This window comes from Tamandua tetradactyla, chromosome 22 (genome assembly GCF_023851605.1).
Source record: "Tamandua tetradactyla isolate mTamTet1 chromosome 22, mTamTet1.pri, whole genome shotgun sequence".
Taxonomy (NCBI): Eukaryota; Metazoa; Chordata; class Mammalia; order Pilosa; family Myrmecophagidae; genus Tamandua; species Tamandua tetradactyla.
The window spans coordinates 7,198,019-7,217,663 of record NC_135348.1 but is presented as its reverse complement, the minus strand read 5'-3'; the positions used below and the strand labels follow the sequence as shown (position 1 = coordinate 7,217,663).

The 19,645-nt window shown below is 34.6% G+C and overlaps 1 protein-coding gene across 11 annotated transcripts in view; it reads left to right on the top strand.

Moving 5' to 3' along the window:
* Positions 1-19,645, top strand: part of RAPGEF2 (Rap guanine nucleotide exchange factor 2) — a 309,303-nt gene that overhangs the window by 60,021 nt on the left and 229,637 nt on the right. The gene's annotated exons all lie outside the window — the stretch shown is intronic.

The window sequence follows — 19,645 nt, the reverse complement described above, 5'->3', positions numbered from 1 at the left end:
GACCCATCTAGAGATTGTGGGTTTTTGAAAGTTACTTATTGGGAAAAATTATATACATCTACGTGATGAAGGTGTTATTCTTAAAGAAAATACACAACATTTTCAATTCAATGGGAAAGGCAAACATACCAATAATGAAGTAAATAAATAAAGAGGAAGGACAGGTGATTCACAGAAGAAAAAATCTGAGATGGCTTAAAAATATATTAAAATATATGTTTCAATAGAAATTAAAGATGCCCTTAGCCTTGAAATTTAATTTTTTGTCCATTAAATTTGAAATACATTGGGCAAAGTGGGATAATACCCCGTTTTCATAGAGCTTTGAAGAAACAGGTGATCATACAGAGATAGTGGGCATGTAACTTATGTAACATTTTTGGGGGGAGTCCTTTGGTAATGTACATTGTAAGCCTTAAACAATATCCATACTCTTCGACTCAGCCATTTCTCTTCTGGGAGTTTATCATAGAAAGTAATTAAGGGTAATTGAAAAGCCACCGTTTATTTAGGACTTAATGTATATGCCAGTTACTGATTTCCACACAATTTTCAGAGCACCTCTCGGAGACTCACTTAAATCTATTGAGCTGCCCAAGGTCATACTGTCAAGTAGCAGAATTTATACTGCAGCATTCTGTAGAATTATAAAAAAGCAAGAACGTAACTATCTTGGTAGAATGAATAAAGATGCTGGAGTAGAAGACTGTTGTTTGATAGTCAGTCTTATGGTAGATGTTAGTGAAGAACACTGATTGCAAAATAGAATGCATACTTTAGCTGAATTTTTGTTTAAAAAATTCACTTACTTGTGTGCATGTGCGTGTGGGTAGAAATCATCTCAACAGACTGAGGTTCAAATTCTTGCTTTACTCCTTACTAGCTTTGTGACTTTAGTCAAGAAACGTAACTCTTATTGTCTTAGTTTTCTTCATAGAGACTTCATTACAAATTTATAAGTAGTTGAAAGATTAAATTAGGTGAAAAGCAAAAAAGGAGTTCTCTACAGTTCTTGGCATATATATGCTTAATAAAATAAATAGATTCTTAATAAAATCTTTTACAAATATTTTTTGTTGAAGGGATTGCACAAAATTAAAATTTTTCCCTAGAAATGTTCACTTTTTCTCTAATGCATGTTTTGTGAAATTTTTAAGAAGTTAGAAAATTGTTAATTTATTTTAGGTTAAAGAGAGAAAAGATTGGCTATGTGTTAGGTGAGGTGTATGTCAGAAATAATTATATTGTTTAGTGAATTGAAAATTTCAAGAACCACCACTCATTTGATGTTGAAATACAGCACCTCAACCACAACTAATTTAGTAATGTTTGTACAGAAATGGTGGATTCTCTTGAACTCGAGGGCCATTCTTTATCTTTCAAGTAGGTGATTATGTGTGGGGATTAATAGGGAGATGATTGTTGCATATATTTATTTTCAGGAAAGTTTGAACTTTTAATCATTTGTTAAATTTTGAATTTGGAACTTTTTGTTATCCTTAGTAAAAATAAAGTCAAACTACAAGATGATTTATTAACTTTGAGGGTTTGGTTACAAGACTGTTTCCAGTTGTTTTTCCTGATTTATTTCCGTTTTGTCTTTAAATCCTTTAAAGCGTCTGTGACACATATGGCAGTTTATATTTAATAATTACTTTTCAATTAAAATGGGATTTCCCTATTTTTGAGAGAGTTTTCTTGTAAACCAAATTGGGGTTTGATTATTATACTTAGGCTTTTGTATACAGGGATGAGTCTACATTTCAACGTACATTTTCTCAGTAGCAGAATGTACATCTTCCTGTTCATTGGTTGCGTTCTGATGAGACTGTCAAGTACAGGTTGGTAAGAAACGAAAGCTAATAATTCTCTAAAGATATTGTTTTATTTTATACAATTTCTCATCTTTTAAAAATTTGACTTTTCATAAAATGTTTGTTCCTGTGTTTCTTGAAAAGAGCTTTTAGATCTGTATTAAACTTGGACTAAATACATTTATTTATTGTAGCATTTTTTGAAGCCTTGATTTCTAATCTGCATGGATAGAGAGTGTGTTCCCTCTTTGACTAGGCAGCCCTTTTGCAGAAGCATCATAAAAGACACTCAGGGAAATAAAAAATATAGAGAACAGAAGATGAAAAAAGAGCTGAAGTTACCCATTGAATAGATGGTAAAACTGGCTGTTAAAACTGTATAGGCTTTTATGGATCCTTGACTTACAATTTCAGTTTTAATTTTTTTCCTCCCTCTTCCATATCCCTCTCCCTTTAAAATTTATAAAAAGAGGCCTGTTTTATGAAAAAAACTAGAGAATTATTCCGGGTGTTCTTTTCGCGAAATAGATCATTTCTGTGTGTATTGATATATGAGCGCTGGAAAATTACATCAAGTCTAGAGTATTACCAATTCTGTGCAAACACTAGACACAGTGGAATTGCTTAGGAATGGGTAGGTTTGTCCCATGTTTGTTTTAGAGCAGTAAAAGTCAGATGTTCTTGGAAACAAATTGCTATCATAAATAGTTGTAACCTATTGAGAATGAAATTTTAAAACTTTATAAAATGTTATGGCATTATCATATCACTACTCTAAAAACTGTTGGGTAGAGGTAGAAATTGGATCTAGAAAGTTGCCCCTTTAATCTTGGTTCTCAGAAGGTTTAATTAATTAATTAATTAATTCAAGCACACATGCCCTTGGAATTTGCAAATCCTAGGAGGAGGATGACCACATAGTATTAATTTACATGAATATGGATAGTTTTGCATCAGGTGTTGACCCTGAAGCTCAAGGTTCAGGTAACTTGGACTTGGCTTTACTTGGCTCTGCTTTTTCCTTTTCTCCTTTAGTACTCTTGTTTATGGTCCAGCTTCATTGTGAAATGTGTGTAAGTTGCTGCCATCTTAAGAAGCAAGAAAAGTAGGATATGATCAAGTAGTGGAGCGTGAATAATGAATAGAATGAGTTTGGTAGTAGAAATTTTGCTCCCAAATGTGTCCCAAATTGTTGAATAGATGAGAGGTCTATGTTGTGCTTTCCTATTCCCTGAATTGTGGGTGTTATAGTGCTTTATGATAGAGATCATACATATTGGCACTCTAAAATATATGTGATTTCAACTCAAGTCTCTAATGTACAAATTGTAGTTCTTTGAAGTACTTTGTCCTATCCAATCATTTGACTTTGTTTTCCATGTAGTCTCACAGTTGCTCATAGCTGTAATTGAAGATAATGACTTTTTGTCTAAGGAGTATAGTTCAGTCTGGTTCTGGTCATTTGAGTTGGCATAAAATTAAAAAGATGATTTGGCATTTAATTAAATGACCAAGTATGAGCAGAACTTGTTAACTGATTATTAAGGATTTTCTTTTGAGTTTTTCTTACTGGTTTTATTTGGAAACTTCGTTTTTAAGTAAATTAAAAAAAAACACATATTAAGAACCTGTTATGCATAAATTCCTGTGCTAGACTGGAGAGTGAATCTGAATAAATAAGACCCTATTATGGAAGAGCTCACAGTCTGGTACGGGTGGCAAAATATTAAAGAACAAATAAACAAACCAAGGAACACAAAGCAAAAAAGTACTGTAGGCTTTTAGAAACAGATTATTTGGACTTGAGAGTAGGGTGCTTGGGGGAGGTATAGTGAGACTTTAGGTAAAGGCTAAAAGCAGCCATCAGTTCGTGGCTTTTGGTAATTGTGTGTGTGTGCATGTGTGTGATGTCTCTGCTTAAAGTAAGTGTTATCACAGGTTTTAAGATTGCACTGTAGAAACGGAATGTAATAGTTGAATGAAATTAATAGGATGGGGAGACTGATGGTAGGGAGACAAGTGATTGCCTACTAATAATGTTATGTGGCTGTGAGCTTTCAGGCCTTTAAATGGATGAAGGCTTCTTTTCTCTAGTTGCGAGTAATTTCCAAACTTGAATTCAAATTTGAATCAAAGATTCAGACAGAGTGTGTCCGTGGCCTGCATCTATGAAATTCTTTTACATTGTTGTATTTTAGCTATCATACAAAGTTTTTTTAAATGGATCTGCCACATGGATACTCTACTTTTTAAAAGCAGTGTTTAATTTGGGAATAATTTTAGATTTACAGAAAAATGGCAAAGGCGGTATAGAGAGATTCTCAGTGTCTCTCACTGAGCTGACATCTTTTGTTGCCTTGGTAAGTTTGTAGAAGGTAAGGAAACAGTACTGTTGTATTATGAACTAAACTCCATACTCTATTTGGATTCCCCTAGTTTTCCCACTAATGCCATCTTTCTATTTTAGGATCCCATCCAGGATGCCATGTTGTATTTGTCATCATGTCTCCTTAGTCTTCTTTGGCCTGTGATGTTTTCCCAGCATTTCCTTGGTTTTCACAGCCTTAACAGTTTTCAGGACTATTGGCCAGGTATTTCATAGAAGTTTCCTCAGTTGGAATTTGTCTGATGTTTTCCTCATGATTAGACTAGGGTTGTGGGTTTTGGAGAGGAAGATCACTGTGTAGAAGTCTGCTGTTTTCATCATGTTATTGCAAGGCTGCGTCTACCAACATGATTTATCATTTTGGTGTTGCTCTCGATTACCTGGCTAAGTTTGTGTTCGTCAGGTTTCTCCACTGGAGAATAACCCTCCCCTCTTCTGTACTCTATTCTTTGGAAGCAAGTCACTAAGTCTAATCCACATTCAAGGGATGGGGCGAGGAGTGGGGATGTCAGGTTTCACTCCTGGAGCAGGGAAGCTCCTAGATATGTTATCTGGAATTCTTCTATAAGGAACATTTGCCTTGTCCCCCCGACTTATTGAATTGATCATTTATATCAGTATGGGCTCATATATATTATTTTGCTCTTTGGGCTATAAGTTAATAGTACATTACTTACTTTGTTGCTAAGATTGTTCCAGCATTGGGCATTTAGGCACTCGTTTGAGATTCGCTCCTGTGTCCATTTGACATTTCCCATCCTGTTTATTTATTAATTTTGAGCACTTACTTTATGGTACTACTGGATACTTCAGACTCCTCCTGTATTTTCCCTGCCCCAGTCCTAGACTCATTTTTCTAAGGAACCCTGGTTCTTTTATGGAGAGTGGTATTAGAAACCAGTATCTGGGATGTGCCCATTGCTACTAGCATATTAGAATTAGGAAATATGTGTATATATACTAGGAAATACATGTATATATAGTTGTAAAATATTATAACATTACTGTTGATTCTTTTGGTATGAAAATTTGGGCAGCCTTTTTTAGCAATCTCCTGTAAACAGTAGTTATGTTACTTTTTCCAGAGACGAAGAGAGGTTTGAATTTCTCTCATTTTGGGGGTTGACAAGTTAGAATCCTGTATAATTTTCTTCTAATCTTTGGTTTATTATGAAACTGAATTCTCATGTATGGATTTCCACAGTGGCCTTTGCTTTCCCAATCTTAATGATTTTTTCAGATGGAAAGATATTTAAACTGAGCAGTTAATCATCTCTTCTACTCTAATATATCTTGTTAATGTTTTTCAAAAAAATATAGAGCAGTTTGTATAGGACAAAGTTTTCAAACGTATTTTGTCAAAGTTAAAAAATAGTTTTGAAAGATGTTCATTGTCTTATGTTAGAATTTAATGTTGTCATCTTGTGACAAATGAGTGGAGCCACAAGCGAAGTCGGTTTAAGCACTGTAAAGTACTTTGTAGAGTTTTTCCTTTTCAAAGAAAATCACTAATAATGTAAACATCATTATTTGTATGTTGTTTTTATAATAACAGTAGAGAAGTGTCCCATAAATCAAGATAATTGCTCTCTTTTCTGGTCTTAATTACCAACTGATTATTAACCCAGGCAATAAAACAGTATTTTTGGTACCTATGCATCTAATAGAAATATTTTCATAATTGTGATGTGAAATAATAAAGGCTGAATGCAGTAGAAGGGATTATAACATTTCAGGTGCTAATTTATTTTATGTTGTTTGTTTTTAGTTTTTCTTCTTCATGGTGACGGTTTAGGAAAAATTGCTTAGACTTTTTAACACATTGTATAAATTGCCATAAATTTTCATACTGTTGTAGTGTGATCTTCTGGTTTATTGTAAACATTATCGAGATTTTGATTTGAACCGGATATAACCCCTCTCTCATTTATGGTTGAATTGAATGTTTAATCATTTATCAAACAAATTTTAGGAACTATTTGATACATGATGCGTATGGTGCTACAGATTCTTCAGGGCTAGGCAAAGGCTGCCCCTGAAGACATAACAGAATATTGTAAAGAATCAGCTTATGAAGCAGAGTTTAAAATAATTTCATTTTTGTTGGTGAATCCTAATCCATAGGACTATTAAACTTCAGCTATCTGTGGAATGAGTAGAGTTGATGGAGCAGGTAAACTCAGGGTCAGTTAATCCATCACTTAGAGTGTGTTTAGTGATGTAGGATTCACTTAATGCTGTGCAAAATGTGAATTTGCTGTGATGTGCATATTCTGTTTTTCTCTCCATCAGTATGTTTATCTTACTAATTTTATTTTAATTACTTAATATTAAGATGAATTAGATTTTCTGAGAGCCATTAGTTGAAAGCAATTTCTTTTTTGCCTAATTGAAGGCTGAAAGTTTATGGTGCATAATCATTTTAGAACATTTAGTTGCTGAATTTAATGTTGCATTTTGCAGAAAAAAATGATGTTTATGCTTAGTGCAGAATGAATTTTATATTTTTTTCTAACCTAGTGCTTAAAAAATAATGAAGAATAATACATATAAACTACATGTCATGTTTTTTGTCTTGTTATTAATTTTGTGAAAGTGGAACCAAACTATAGAATAACATGAATTAACAACGAGAAGCCTGTATAGAAGATGAGCAAAGTTAAATCCAATACTAGGTTGTTTTCAGATAGCTTTCATATTATTAATTAGTAAAAAGGTATATGATTTCACCTTGAAGACCTTTATTTTCAATGTGAATGTTCGTAGGAGAGGTTATTTAGAGGAAGAGATGTTTTGGCATGTCACATTTTAAGGCACAATGTTATCGATGATAAGAGAAAGGGAAATGGAGAAATGATCATTTGGACCCCTGTATTTATAACTAAATGAAATTATTATAATTAATTTATAATTTCTGTAAATGTTATGTGTGATGTTTCTTAAATGTATCCTTGGCTCAAATTAATATTCTATTTTAGCTTTCGGTTTTTACGTTTTTCTGTCTTATTTCTTGTCAATTAGTAGATACTTGAATATGTGCTGTGTGACATTCACTTGATTATTTACACTTTTACACTGGTCAGCTACTTTATACTTTCAATAACCTTTTGTGTCTATAACAGCCAATTATTTACTAGGCTTCATTAGCATTAAAATTATCTGGTTCAGTAACTTAGATGTAAAATTTTGAAAATGGATCCATCCTAGAGATTGGCTGGTTCAGTGATTCTCAACCTTGACTGCACATAGGAAACATCTGGGCAGCTTTACAAACTACTCATGCAGGGGTCCCATCCCCAAAAATTCTGATTTAATTGATCTGGAGTGTGGCGTGGGCGTTGGCAGTTTAAAAGTTTCCTCGGGTGGGCGGGCCGCGGTGGCTCAGCGGGCAAAGTGCTTGCCTGCTATGCCGGAGGACCTCGGTTCGATTCCCGGCCCCAGCCCATGTAACGAAAAGGGAGAAACAAAATACAATAAAACAAGAAAATGCTTAAAAGATGTTTCCCTTTCTTCCTCTCTTCCTTCCTTCTATCCTTCCTTCCTTCTCTCTGTCTTTCCTTTAAAAAAAAAAAAAAAAAAAAAAGTTTCCTCGGGTGATTTTAATGTGCAGTCATATTTGAGCCTTGGAAAGTTTCTTTTTCTCTTAATCCTTTCCCTTTTTCAGCTGCATCTACCAGTCGCATTCTAAGGTGAGGATGCTGAACATCATTGCAGGGGTGGTTCAGTTTTTCCCTGGTGTGTTTAGTGTTTTGTTCTCTACCCTTCTTGCCTCCACCTGTTTTTTGGTTGTTAAAAAAGCATTTTTTTTGCTGTTCCATTGAGTAAATGCCCATTCCTTGGAAGATATTTATATAATCCTTGTGGAGTGTTCGAGGAGGGATACTATGCAAATTTGTGAGTAAAGGCTGTTTTAAATGAAATTAGAAAGAGGTACATAGACCTCAGTGCTTGGTGTGGTATACGGTAGATGTTCAGTTAGTGTTTGAGTGAATAAATGAGAGGACCGTGTTGTTATGTTTAAATATATGTCTACCTTTTAGTCCGTGAATACTGTAGCCAGCAAGAATCTTTGCCTTGAATCAACTGACTGTAAAGTTTATTAGGCTTCAGTTTGCTTTTAAAAAGCAGAGGGTTGGATTCATGTTTTCTTAGGACTTTTTTAGCTCTAGCATTTATAATTCTATAACAGTTAATATATGGCAACTTAATTTTAAGTAAACAACGTTGTATCTTCTAGGAGTCCATAAGTGAGACTGTTTTAGCAGGCTAATTAGGTTGTCAATGTATAGTTAGAGCTAGAAAAATAAGTAGGATTTACTAATTGGTGAAATGGCAAGAAAATTTGTTAATATACGTAGGATTCTGAAAATAACAGTAGTAGAGGTTCATTCTCTCCCAGCACAACTGTTGGGTGCCCCTAAGAGGTACGAGAGGTATTACATTGTTGCCTAACCGTTATTGTCTTTTCTGTGTGTGTTTTTCTCTTTTGAAATCCTTTCATTCATAAAGTTGTCTTTGCATTTTGTAGAACGCATAATCCTAGTATTATTGAACTCAGATTACTGTCACATTCTTATGTCATCTCCTTGCACTGATACCGCCTTTTTTTGTTTTAATTCAGAAAAGGTGACTGCAGTTAGTATTAAGAAAGAGAAGCAGTTAGTGATTGACGTTAGTCTGTGTTAATGGACTTGACGGCTTAGAAAATAAATTTTCCCTGTAGCAGCTGAGTTAGCGATTGACTGTGGGAGGTTTTAGCATTTAGAGAGCCTTGATTTAACCACTGTTAAAAAACGTGTTTGGAATTAGACCTCTAGAAAATCAGTGATTTACCAGATTCTCAGCAGTATTTGATTCCAGATCTTAGTCAGATTGCTTTCCATTTCACTACATTGCTTCTCAAGAACTTAGCATTAGCTCAGTGGGTAGAGGCAGATGTTCTCTTCTGTTAGTAACTGGTGTGAGGATCCCTGTGTCCTAAGTACCAATCTGTTTGTCTAGAAAGCCAGTTTTTGTTTAACCTCTTACAAACAGGTGGCGTATGCTGCTTTTTGAGTATCTCACATATTTATAGAGAACAGTAATTTCAGGAACGAGAAATTCAGTATTATACAAGTTTTTGCTATTTGGTATCCAGAATATCCTGCAAATTTTGTAATATAAGCCACAAAATAACACGGGGAAATATTTAGCTAGTGTGGCTACAGTGATTCTCCAGTAGGAAACAGGTCAGCCTTAAAATGTTGTGGGAAGATGAACTTTTTAGGTTTACTAAAAAGTGGACATAGATGGGAGAAAGTTGAGAAACTTAGCACTTAAAGCTTATATGAAATTCCAGCTGTGCAGTTTTAATTTTCCGTCTTGATTTGACAGCCAACATCCTGCACATTTCTTTTTATTTCCGCTTTCCTATTTTGATAAGATCTGAGAGGATTAGCACATCTAGTGTTCAGGCATTTCTTCTTCTCTTTGGCTTTGAACAAAGATGGGGATGTTCAGTAATATTCTTTCTTGAGAAGAAATATTAATGTGAAGGAGATAATGGGCTTCTTTGTGAGTAAGTTTCTAGGTAGTGGAACATATGTGATGTTATCTGTTTTATTATAGTAGTTCCATGACTGGGTGTTGTTTTATTGTTTCCCATCTGAATTGACTCTCTGTTTAGGACAAGAGGAACTCCTAGAATTAGAGTGATATAGCAGAAGATGGAACAATTCACAAGAGTGTCTTTTTAATTCCAAAACAGCACTGTTTTGTCTGTTGGCAAGATCTGTGTTATTTTTACTGGTAAATGCAACTTTATACTCAAAGCTGAATTTGTTTTTGAAAGTAAGAGCAAAAAATTATCACGTATATTGTTAGAAAATGTAGATGAGCTAAATATTTACTTTGAAAATGGTCCCTTAATAATTTGCTTGCTCTGAAACCTTTGAGGAAAGTATCTTTAATTAAAATATAAAGACTTATGTTTCCAAGACAATGAAAAATTTATCTTAAGTTGAATTTTTTAAATTGTTTATAATTTCTCCTTCCTAACTTTAACCTGATTCTTCTGAAAGTTCAAACTTATGGTATAGCCAGCATCCAAATTAAATTACTGGATTCAGTAGTGTCATACTCATAAAAGTTACTTGTTGCAAATTGCTGTCTTTAAAAGACTATAAAAATGCAAAAATAAACAGAATAATTGTGTTTGATTTTAGTCCTTTTTTGGATAAAGTTAGTGGAATGCCAAGTCAACTGAAATGGTGATTGTATTTATTTTATATAAATTGAAAAATATATATTTTATATATATGTAAATATAAATATATATATATATATATATATATAAGCTGAAATTATTAATAGTAAAGGGTAGGTACCACAAGCAGAATGCATTCCATGTTTGAAAATTGGGCTTATGTAGAATTAAAAAAGAAAAGTTCTTCAGCAAGAGACACCAAGATGTCTTTGACAGACCAGATGAAGGTAGGTAGAAAATGTTTTATAGAGACAGTTCCATTTAATGTCCTCTAGAAGGAGAATATATAACTTAAATTCGAAGCATGAAATCTGTTTTTACCACCTAGTACCCTGAATTAGAGGTCTGGAGAAAAGGAAACTAAAATTTATTGTTTGATGTTTTATGCTGGTCAGATGGTTTGCCATGCTGGTTAAGAATGGTAAAACATCTCCTTTTACAGACTATGTGATCTTGTGTTTCTTGACCTGTCTGAACTCACTTCCTCATCTGGAAAATGGGGATAATGAAAAAACCTGCCTCATGGGGCTCCTGTGAAGCTTGAAACTGATCATATGTAACATGTGCTTAGAATGGTATCTAGCACTCAAAGCATGTTAGTTATTTTTATCAATGTTACCCTCATTTCTCATTTAATTGTAATGATAGGAAAGCTGAAATTCAAATGCAAGCTTCAAATTCTCACATCAGGCTACTTCTATTTTTCAACCCTCCCCCACTTCCGTGCCCCCCCCATATACCATGTATCTGTTTTCCTTAAAGAAATAATAAATACTTATGTACATTTATTCCAAAAATTCAAGTAGGAGCTTACTGTAATCATTAAAGTACTTTATTATGTTAACATTGTCAGTTTAATTGGTTTATGGAGTCCCTTGTTAGTTATGTGGCTATATCATAGCTGCAAAGCTAATAATATACTGAAAACAAAAACAAGATTTTTATGCCCTATGTGAAAAATAAGGATTCTGGTATCAGAGTACCGTCTAACACCATAATACTCAGAGGTGTGGTAATTTGGTTTTTGACAAGAAATTCTATTGCACATGATAGGAAGTCAGTGATGCCTCCCGTTGTTGCCTTATTTCTATTTTTCCCAATTCCAATTGATTATAAGAATTATCTGGGGGAGGTATGAAGATTCTGCTTATGAAAAAATATAGATTCCTAGGCCTCTTTACTAGAGTCAGCAGTTTAGTACAGCCTGAGTGTGGCTCAGGAATATGTATTGTTTAAGAAGCTCACCGTGTGATTCCAACGTTCCCTGAGTGCTGGAACCATTCTCCCCTGGTCAGCATGTAGCTTGCCATTCATCATATGTTCACTTTATTTGCTGTCTCAATCCTTGCATTGACCATTCAAAGTGAAGAAAAAAATATTGCTCAATGATACCTTCCTCTCAGGGCACTTCGTGATCTATAAATGTCAGTAAACATGCAGAATTCATTAAACATGAGGTTAGAACTGCAGCTTTGTACCTTGTTGTAAGGATCTTAGCTAAGTGAGCCTGACTGAAACCTCAGTGTAAAGCAGTGACAGTGCTGGCCTCGAGGGTGTGCTAGTTCAGTTGCAGGTTTTTTTTTTTTTAATTAAAAACAAATTAAAAAAATTTTTTTAATTTAATAAATATCAGGCTCATTACTAAGCAATTGGGAAGCTTAGGAGCACTGGTGTTTTGTACGTTATTGCTGAGACTCCTAAATTATGTGTTTATTCTCTTCTGTACTTTCCAGTTTGGGAAACATTAAGCCTGTGACCTTTTTTAATGGTTTCTAGGGTTTCAAAGTCATACCTTTTACTTGACTTTACCTGTTGGCCAAGATGAATGGAATGGCTTTTAAGAAGAACAGGTTTAACAAGACCAGAGGTTTTGTTGCAGTTCGTATGTATAATCTGGTTTTGAAAATAAGTACTTTATCTGAGTCCATTCTTTTGGAGGGAGGGAAAACTCTTAAGGCAACCACTTTAATTTTTCAATTACAACAGTTTTCCTTATCCAATAAAATGTCAACTTTCCCATTTGGAATTAAAACATCTCCAACATACCTCTGCTGCTGGAGTTTCAGTCTCTGTGAATGGAATTGTCTTTCTCCTGTGATAGTCTCTTAAACAACTGCGGTAATTCTTCCTCCATTTTCCTTTCCTCTTGTGACAGTGGCAGCAGCGAGACGGCTGGGATGTAGAGACCCTGGGATTTGCAGGAATTAGGGAATGGAGTGGGGGCAGTGACAGCAAAACATAACGAGATGTCTAAAGTAGTACTTAGCAAGTAGTTCCTGTGGTCAGACCATTTAAAGAGCTGATTTCCCAGTTGGATTGTTTAAAAGACTGTTATATGCCTGACATTTCAGAGATAGACTAAAAGTTTATAACACTTTTTTTCTTAAAGGAGGGAAATACTAGTTAAATGGTTCTGATAATTTTTATTCTTGAATGCATTTCTTGCATTTTTTGCAGAAAGTGAGAAGAGAGAATGTGCCTTTTACCCCACAATTGCCTCCCCCTCAGCAAATTCTTGGAACAGCAGTTCAGCGATCCTTTATAAAGCTTCTGTTCTCCTATCTGGGAAAGCATTATTACTTAGGTATACATGAAGATAAAGATATAAAATATATTTGAACAAAAAGCAAAGTAAGACATGTAACTGTCCTTTGGTTTTTTTTTGTGTCTTAAGTCTGGAAAGGTTTTAAGGTTATCTTCTTAATCTCTAGTTTTCAACTAGATCATTTTTTAAAAACTTTTTTTATTGTATAGTATAATGTATATATGCTATATAAAAAGCAAAGAAATAAAAAAGCAATAGTTTTCAAAGCAGTGTTCAAAAAGTGGTTACACGATAGATCCCAGAGTTTGTCATGGGCTAACATATGATCCTCTCTTATTTTTCCTTCTAGCTGCTCCAGAATATAGGAGGCTAGAGGGCTTAAGTACTTTTTTTCTTCTTTTTTGTGTACAATAACATATACACACACACACACACAAAACCCTATAAATTTCCAAGCACAGCACATAATTAGTTGTAGACCATGTTTCACATTTTGACACGGGTTACAATTTCACAGTTTTTGGTTTTTACTTCTAGCTGCTCTAAAATGCTGGAGACTAAGAGATATCAGTTTAATGATTCAGCGTTCATATTCATTTGTTAAGTCCTATCTTCTATGTATAATTCCACTATCACCATTAATCTTTCCATACCTCTCATTGGGGTTGTTTGGGCTATGGCAATTCTAAATTTTTTATATTGGAAGGGTCTGTCACTGATATGAGGTAGGGAGATGGCACTAGCTGATGTTCTGGAGAGGCTGGGCTAGGTGTCAGAACTTTTCTGGACCAGTGACCTATCTGGAGGTTGTAGGTTTCTGAAAAGTTACTCTAGTGCCTGGAACCCTTGTGGAATCTTATATATTGCCCTAGGTGTTTTTAGGATTGGCTGGAGTGGTCCTGGTTGGGGGTTGGCAGATTATGAAAGGTAGCAAGGTCTACAACTAGATCATTTTTGTTGAGAATACTTAATTATTATCAGAGGTCGTTTAACCATTTCCTACCCAAATGTATCTCTGCTTTTAAGTAGCTGATATTTGTCATAAATGAAGTTCCTTATCGACGTTTTGTGAAAATGTTCTCTTCTCTGTGGGGAGGGAAAAGTAACTAATTACCAATGCCATCCTTCGTAGTTGAAAAAAAAAATGCAGAGACGACTATGGTCACTAGGAGAAAGTCCAAAGTATCTTGGAAAGCACGCAAAACTGTCTTTTCAATTTCCTCCTTTTGTACAATTTTAATTAAATCTTACTGTGAAGGGTCAGATTTTACTAGCAGTATTTCCTAAATTGGAGCTTGGAACCCGAAGGAAATTGTCATTGAACACATTTCTGGAAGCTCTTATTCAAGTTTCAGACTTATATGGCTTTTTGGAGTCTGGCTAATCCCTTTCTTACTGGACTTTGAAACAACAGCAATACCGATACAATAACCAGTGCTTGTATGCTGTATGTAAGTCTTCACAGCAGCACTATAAAGTGTAGGTATCCTTATCCTTAGTTTCCATATGATGAAATTGATGCTTAGAGATGTTAAGTAACTCCCACAGTGACGTGGCTTATGGAATTAAATAGCAAAGTCAGGATTGCAGTTTGGTTCTCACATCAAAATACTTCCTCTTAATTGTGATCCTGTGCCACCTCTGTCATTTGTAGTGACTATTTCCAGTATATCCATTACGCTTTTTCTTCCTGGATCATACATCTGTTGATTTTTTTTGATTTTTTTGCACCCATCCTCTTTCCATTTCATAAACAAGAATTCATAAACTTAGATTCCACTGTATGGTTAAGATGTGGCACATCATTATCTTGGGAAAATGTGCTGCTGAATCTGCGCAAAAAGTTTTTTCTTTTAGTATTCATAATGAGTTCAAGCCTATAGATATTTCCGGTGAAATTAAGAATGTGTTGTTCTTTTTTCCAGGACATGTCTGTTAAAAATGATTTCAGAATCAAGTTTGACCACTGAAGAACTATTCATATAATTATTATGACAAATTGAATTTCAGTGGCATATTTTTCAGTCTTCAACATTTCAGTGATCTGTTATTTTAAAAGGATGCATGTATCACCTGAAGCTTGGTGGTACTACCCCATTTATTTATCGGTGCTTTTCTCTTTTCATAGTTTATTTTGCTCTCTTGTTAGATACTTTCTCATGTCTTCAACAGTTTTGCTTTTTTTTTTTAATTAGAGGAATATAAAAATTCTACAACTTGACCTCTTCATCAGAACTGTGGAAATAATTTTAATTGACGATGTGAACAATAGAGTTCTAAACTTGTGTAGCAGTATCCTATTTATAGATGGAAACAGCTGTGTCCTTTCTTTTTACTTATAGGGACACTATTGTTCTCAGATCATCAGGTGAATGATCCTGTGGGAAATGGTGACAATTATGACGTAGATATTATCAGTCTCCCCTCACACCAGCCTTTTATTAATCTATAAGAAAGGAGAATCCATTTTAACTAGATACCTAATTGTGAAATGTGGTATTAGGTCCGTGTTAATCACACAGTGACACTATTTTTAAGTCTTGTGTGAGAATTTTTTTATCAAGAATTTTTCTTTCCTGATATAACATTAGTATTTCAGTTGTGCATTGACTTTAAAAAGTCATTTGCTATGCCAAGTACCGCCCGGATAGACACGTGTCTGTCTAACCTCATTTAAAAATTTTATTTACCTCGTGAAATGTACCTTTTACCAATTAAATTTCCCCTGGCTAATCCCTGTCAATAACTGATAATGGTGCTATTATATGAAATGTTAACAGTTGCTAGTATTTAGAGAAAGCTGGGTTCTGTGCTTTATACTTTACATCCTTTATCTTCTTCCAGATGTAACAGAGAACATACCGTTTTATTGTCCAGATGAGGAGAGTTGAGGAACTTGCCCAGGGTCACACAGCTAGTAGATGGTGGGACCAGGTGTCAAATCCATCTCTTTCTGATTTGTAAGCCCCACCCCTAATATAGAGATATGCTTAGTGGTGTAGAGGACTATGGCTAGAAGGTACCCGTCATTTATTTCAGTAGCAAACGTCTGAAGAAAGTCTACTTAAAATCGTCTGCATTGCTGCCCACAGAATTTAGACTAGAGTCTGTCCTTGTATAATCTCATCCTGAAGATAATATGTAATTTATCTTTTTGTATATGTAACAGACTGGATGGGTGTCTGCCACTTTGTGCTATAAAGTGGTGACTCCACAAGGATGTGGATGTGATTTAAAAGAATTTGTAATGCATGCTGTATCCATGTAATCTTGTAAACCATCTTTTACTCTTTCACTAGGAAACTTTTCTAGTACAAGGCAGGAATTCATATTAAAGAGGAGTTTATTTAGCCACATTAAGATTTAAAGGTTAAAACCATTGCAACAGTTTCTTATATAATTTGACCTCTGCTTTATTTTCAGTTTTCTGCTGCTTCCTTATGATAAAATATTTTGGAACTAATTAGAAATCAAAAGTTTTTAAACTTGATACTACATTATTAATATGCAAGTGCTTTCGATTAAAGGTAGTATGTGAACTTGACATGAAAGAAACCATGAAGAGGGCACAGCACAATAGCAGCTTATAAATGAAGAAATTCTTTCATGTCTATGGTTTAAAAAATCCAGAATGGGGTGCACAGGTGGTTCAGTGGTAGAAATGTTTGCCTTTCATTCAAGAGACCTGGGTTCGATTCCTGGACCATGCACCCCCCCCCCCCCCCCCCCCCCCCCGCTCAAATCCTACTCATAAAAATGGTTTTCTGTGTAGTGTTCGATGCATTTTGAAATCTGTAAATTGGTTTTTCAGATAATGGTCAATAATTCAATATGGATTAAAAATTCTTTTGGTAAAATTGTATGTTATGGTTTCAGAAAGCAGGTAATTGAAAGAGATCTTAAGTGTATCTGAAGGTAGTTTTCTTTTAAAATAGTTTAATTATGTTTTAAAAAGTTTGACATCTATATAATTTATCCCTTATAGTTTTTCTTTCTGTGACAGTGTTTTTTGAATTAAATAATTTGGATTGTGATGGCAGTAGTGATAGTTTGCTAATCACAATGAAACCTAATTGCTTGTTTTCGTACATATTAAATTTGATCCCTGGTTTGTGGTCAGGTTTGATAAATAAATCAAGAATGGTGATACCTTTGAGTAATCTAATAGTTGCTTAATATAGAAGCACTTAAGATTTTTCTTTGGGAGCTAGAGTAATTTAGGTTATCTTGCAAATAGGTTCTAAACTTTCATAATCACTTAAAGCACACATTATAAAATTCTGTGGGGGAAAGTCTCATCAGCGAACCTTACATTCGGTTCAAAAATTTATATGCAGTTTCTAATAAGTTTTGAAATGTTTATTTACAATCTGGGAATCAACAAATACTAAAAAATTTATGTATGATAACTGTCATGATTGTTACTAGAAAATAATTTTCAACCTCCAGGGATGCTGATTGTTCAGTCCTTACACTTAACGTTTGGGTTTGCTGTATCATGAATGGGCCTGGATAATAGAACTCGTGTAGATCCTACCCACATCTGCACATTGTGCCTCCCAGCTATTAACATACACCTGAGGGCTTTGCGGGGGGCAACTCATTTAATCTTCAGGACAGCCCTGTGAGTTGACCATCGGGTTTATCATTGTTTTTCCATTGTGACAGATCTCAGGCTAAGGAACTACTTGCCTAGGGTAAAAAAAGCGTGCCAGTGGCAGGGCTGTGGATTTTAGTTTCTGGCTGCAGAGCTCAATCTCTTACTTACTGTGCTAGCCTGCAAGGAATACTGAAACATAAGGAATGATACATATATATGTTTTGCTTGATTATATAAGGAGGGAAGAAACAGGTGACATGTAAAAGTGTAGGCAGTAGCCCTTATACAGTCTTGTTACCTGTTAACCTCTTTACTCACAGGTACCTTCTCCAGATGGGAAGCATTTCTGATGGTGACTTCTCTACCACTAGCTGAGCCGTTTAATGTGCTTTAAGTTTTGTTAATTTTAAAATTTTGTTCCGTTATATTCCAGAAAGGATAGATAGTTACTAGGTATTTATCTCTACTAAAAGATGAGAGTGTTTGAAGTAAATGGTTCAGTTATTTATTTATGGGGTGAGAGTTTTCCCCTCTTCAAATAATTTTTAGTATTATGTTATCCTACATATTTTACATGTTTATAAAATTGTGGCGGGGTTTTTCCTTTTCCCTTAAGAGGCCTAATAACTTCCTGTTAGTCCTTCATAAACAGAGAGTTAATCATGAAGACATTATTTTATTGTGTGGGGGAAACATTGAGTGTTGGAATAAGCAATTTGTATTTGGTAATTTGGTGTGGCTACTCGTGGATGCTTATTTTATTTTTTGGAGGAAGTTGTTCATGTTGATAGAATAAGGCAAATAAGAAACATGGTAAAAGCTCACTTGAAAATGCAAGAGAGTTCAAAATCTAAATGTATATATATATATATAAATAAGGCTGAATTCTCTTCTTTCTCTAAGCCAAACTCTGCAAATAAACTCACTACTGTACCCCCTAAATGGGACATAATTTTCAGGCGTGAAAGTCTTTTTGGCAACGTGGGATATAACTCCTGGGGATGCAGCTGGCTCTGGCATCATGGGATTTGACAATGCCTTCTAGACCAAAAGGGGGAAAAGAAATGAAACAAATGGTTTCAGTGGCTAAGAGAGAGTTCATTGTAGAGGTTGCAAGCTTTAGCTAGATATTGCAGGTCGTGTGCTAAGCCTCAACCAAGAGTATTTCTGAAAACTCTAAAGAATACCTTGGGCTCTATCTTAGACTCTATACTTTTTATCTCGTGACAGTGTGATTGTAAAAACCTTGTGACTGATACTCCCTTTAACCAGTGTACAGTTAGTTAAGATGAGCAATAAAATAAAGACGTAACATGGGGGGAAAAGTCCATTGAATTCTGAGGTTCCATGTTTCAAGACAGGCTTTTCCAAAATATGTTCCACAAGAAGTTAGTGAATGTTACAAGCAAAATTTCCCAATGCAGAAAAGTTTTAGAGAAGCTGATTAAAACAATATTAAAGGAGTTTCTTTACTTCAGGATTGATTAGAATTGTTGAAGAGCAAATTAGTGCAGTGAATCTCTGAAGTCCAGTACACTATGCAGCGTTCCCAAATGTTTTACCGAGAGAAACCCTTTCTCAGCAGTGGTCCATGGAACACATTTTGAGAAATGCTATGAGAATAAATAGATAAATAAGATGAATTTTAATGAGAAACAAATAAGGCCCTATTTTATTTTTTTGTTGCAGAAAATAATTTAGAGTTATATGCAGAAATAAAAGATCTGATTGATAAAATGATATCTCTTGTCCCCCCCTTCCTAAATCCACAAGTTAAATCAATCGATTGGAAATGCTAGAGATGATGCAAGTGAATTTGGTGTTCTATTACTTTATTAAAATAATTGGGGCATAAAAATCGGAATTACTTTTTTCAGTGTATTGGAAGAGAAATTTTATTCATTGATTCAGCACATTTTAATTGCGGGCTTACTATGTACTCTATGCTGTGTAGCTTAAAAAAGTGTCGAGATGGATATATTGAAAGGAAAAAAAGGGGTATGTTAAGCAAATGGATGTTTCTCAACAGTGGAAATATGCCAGGTGTATTGGTAAG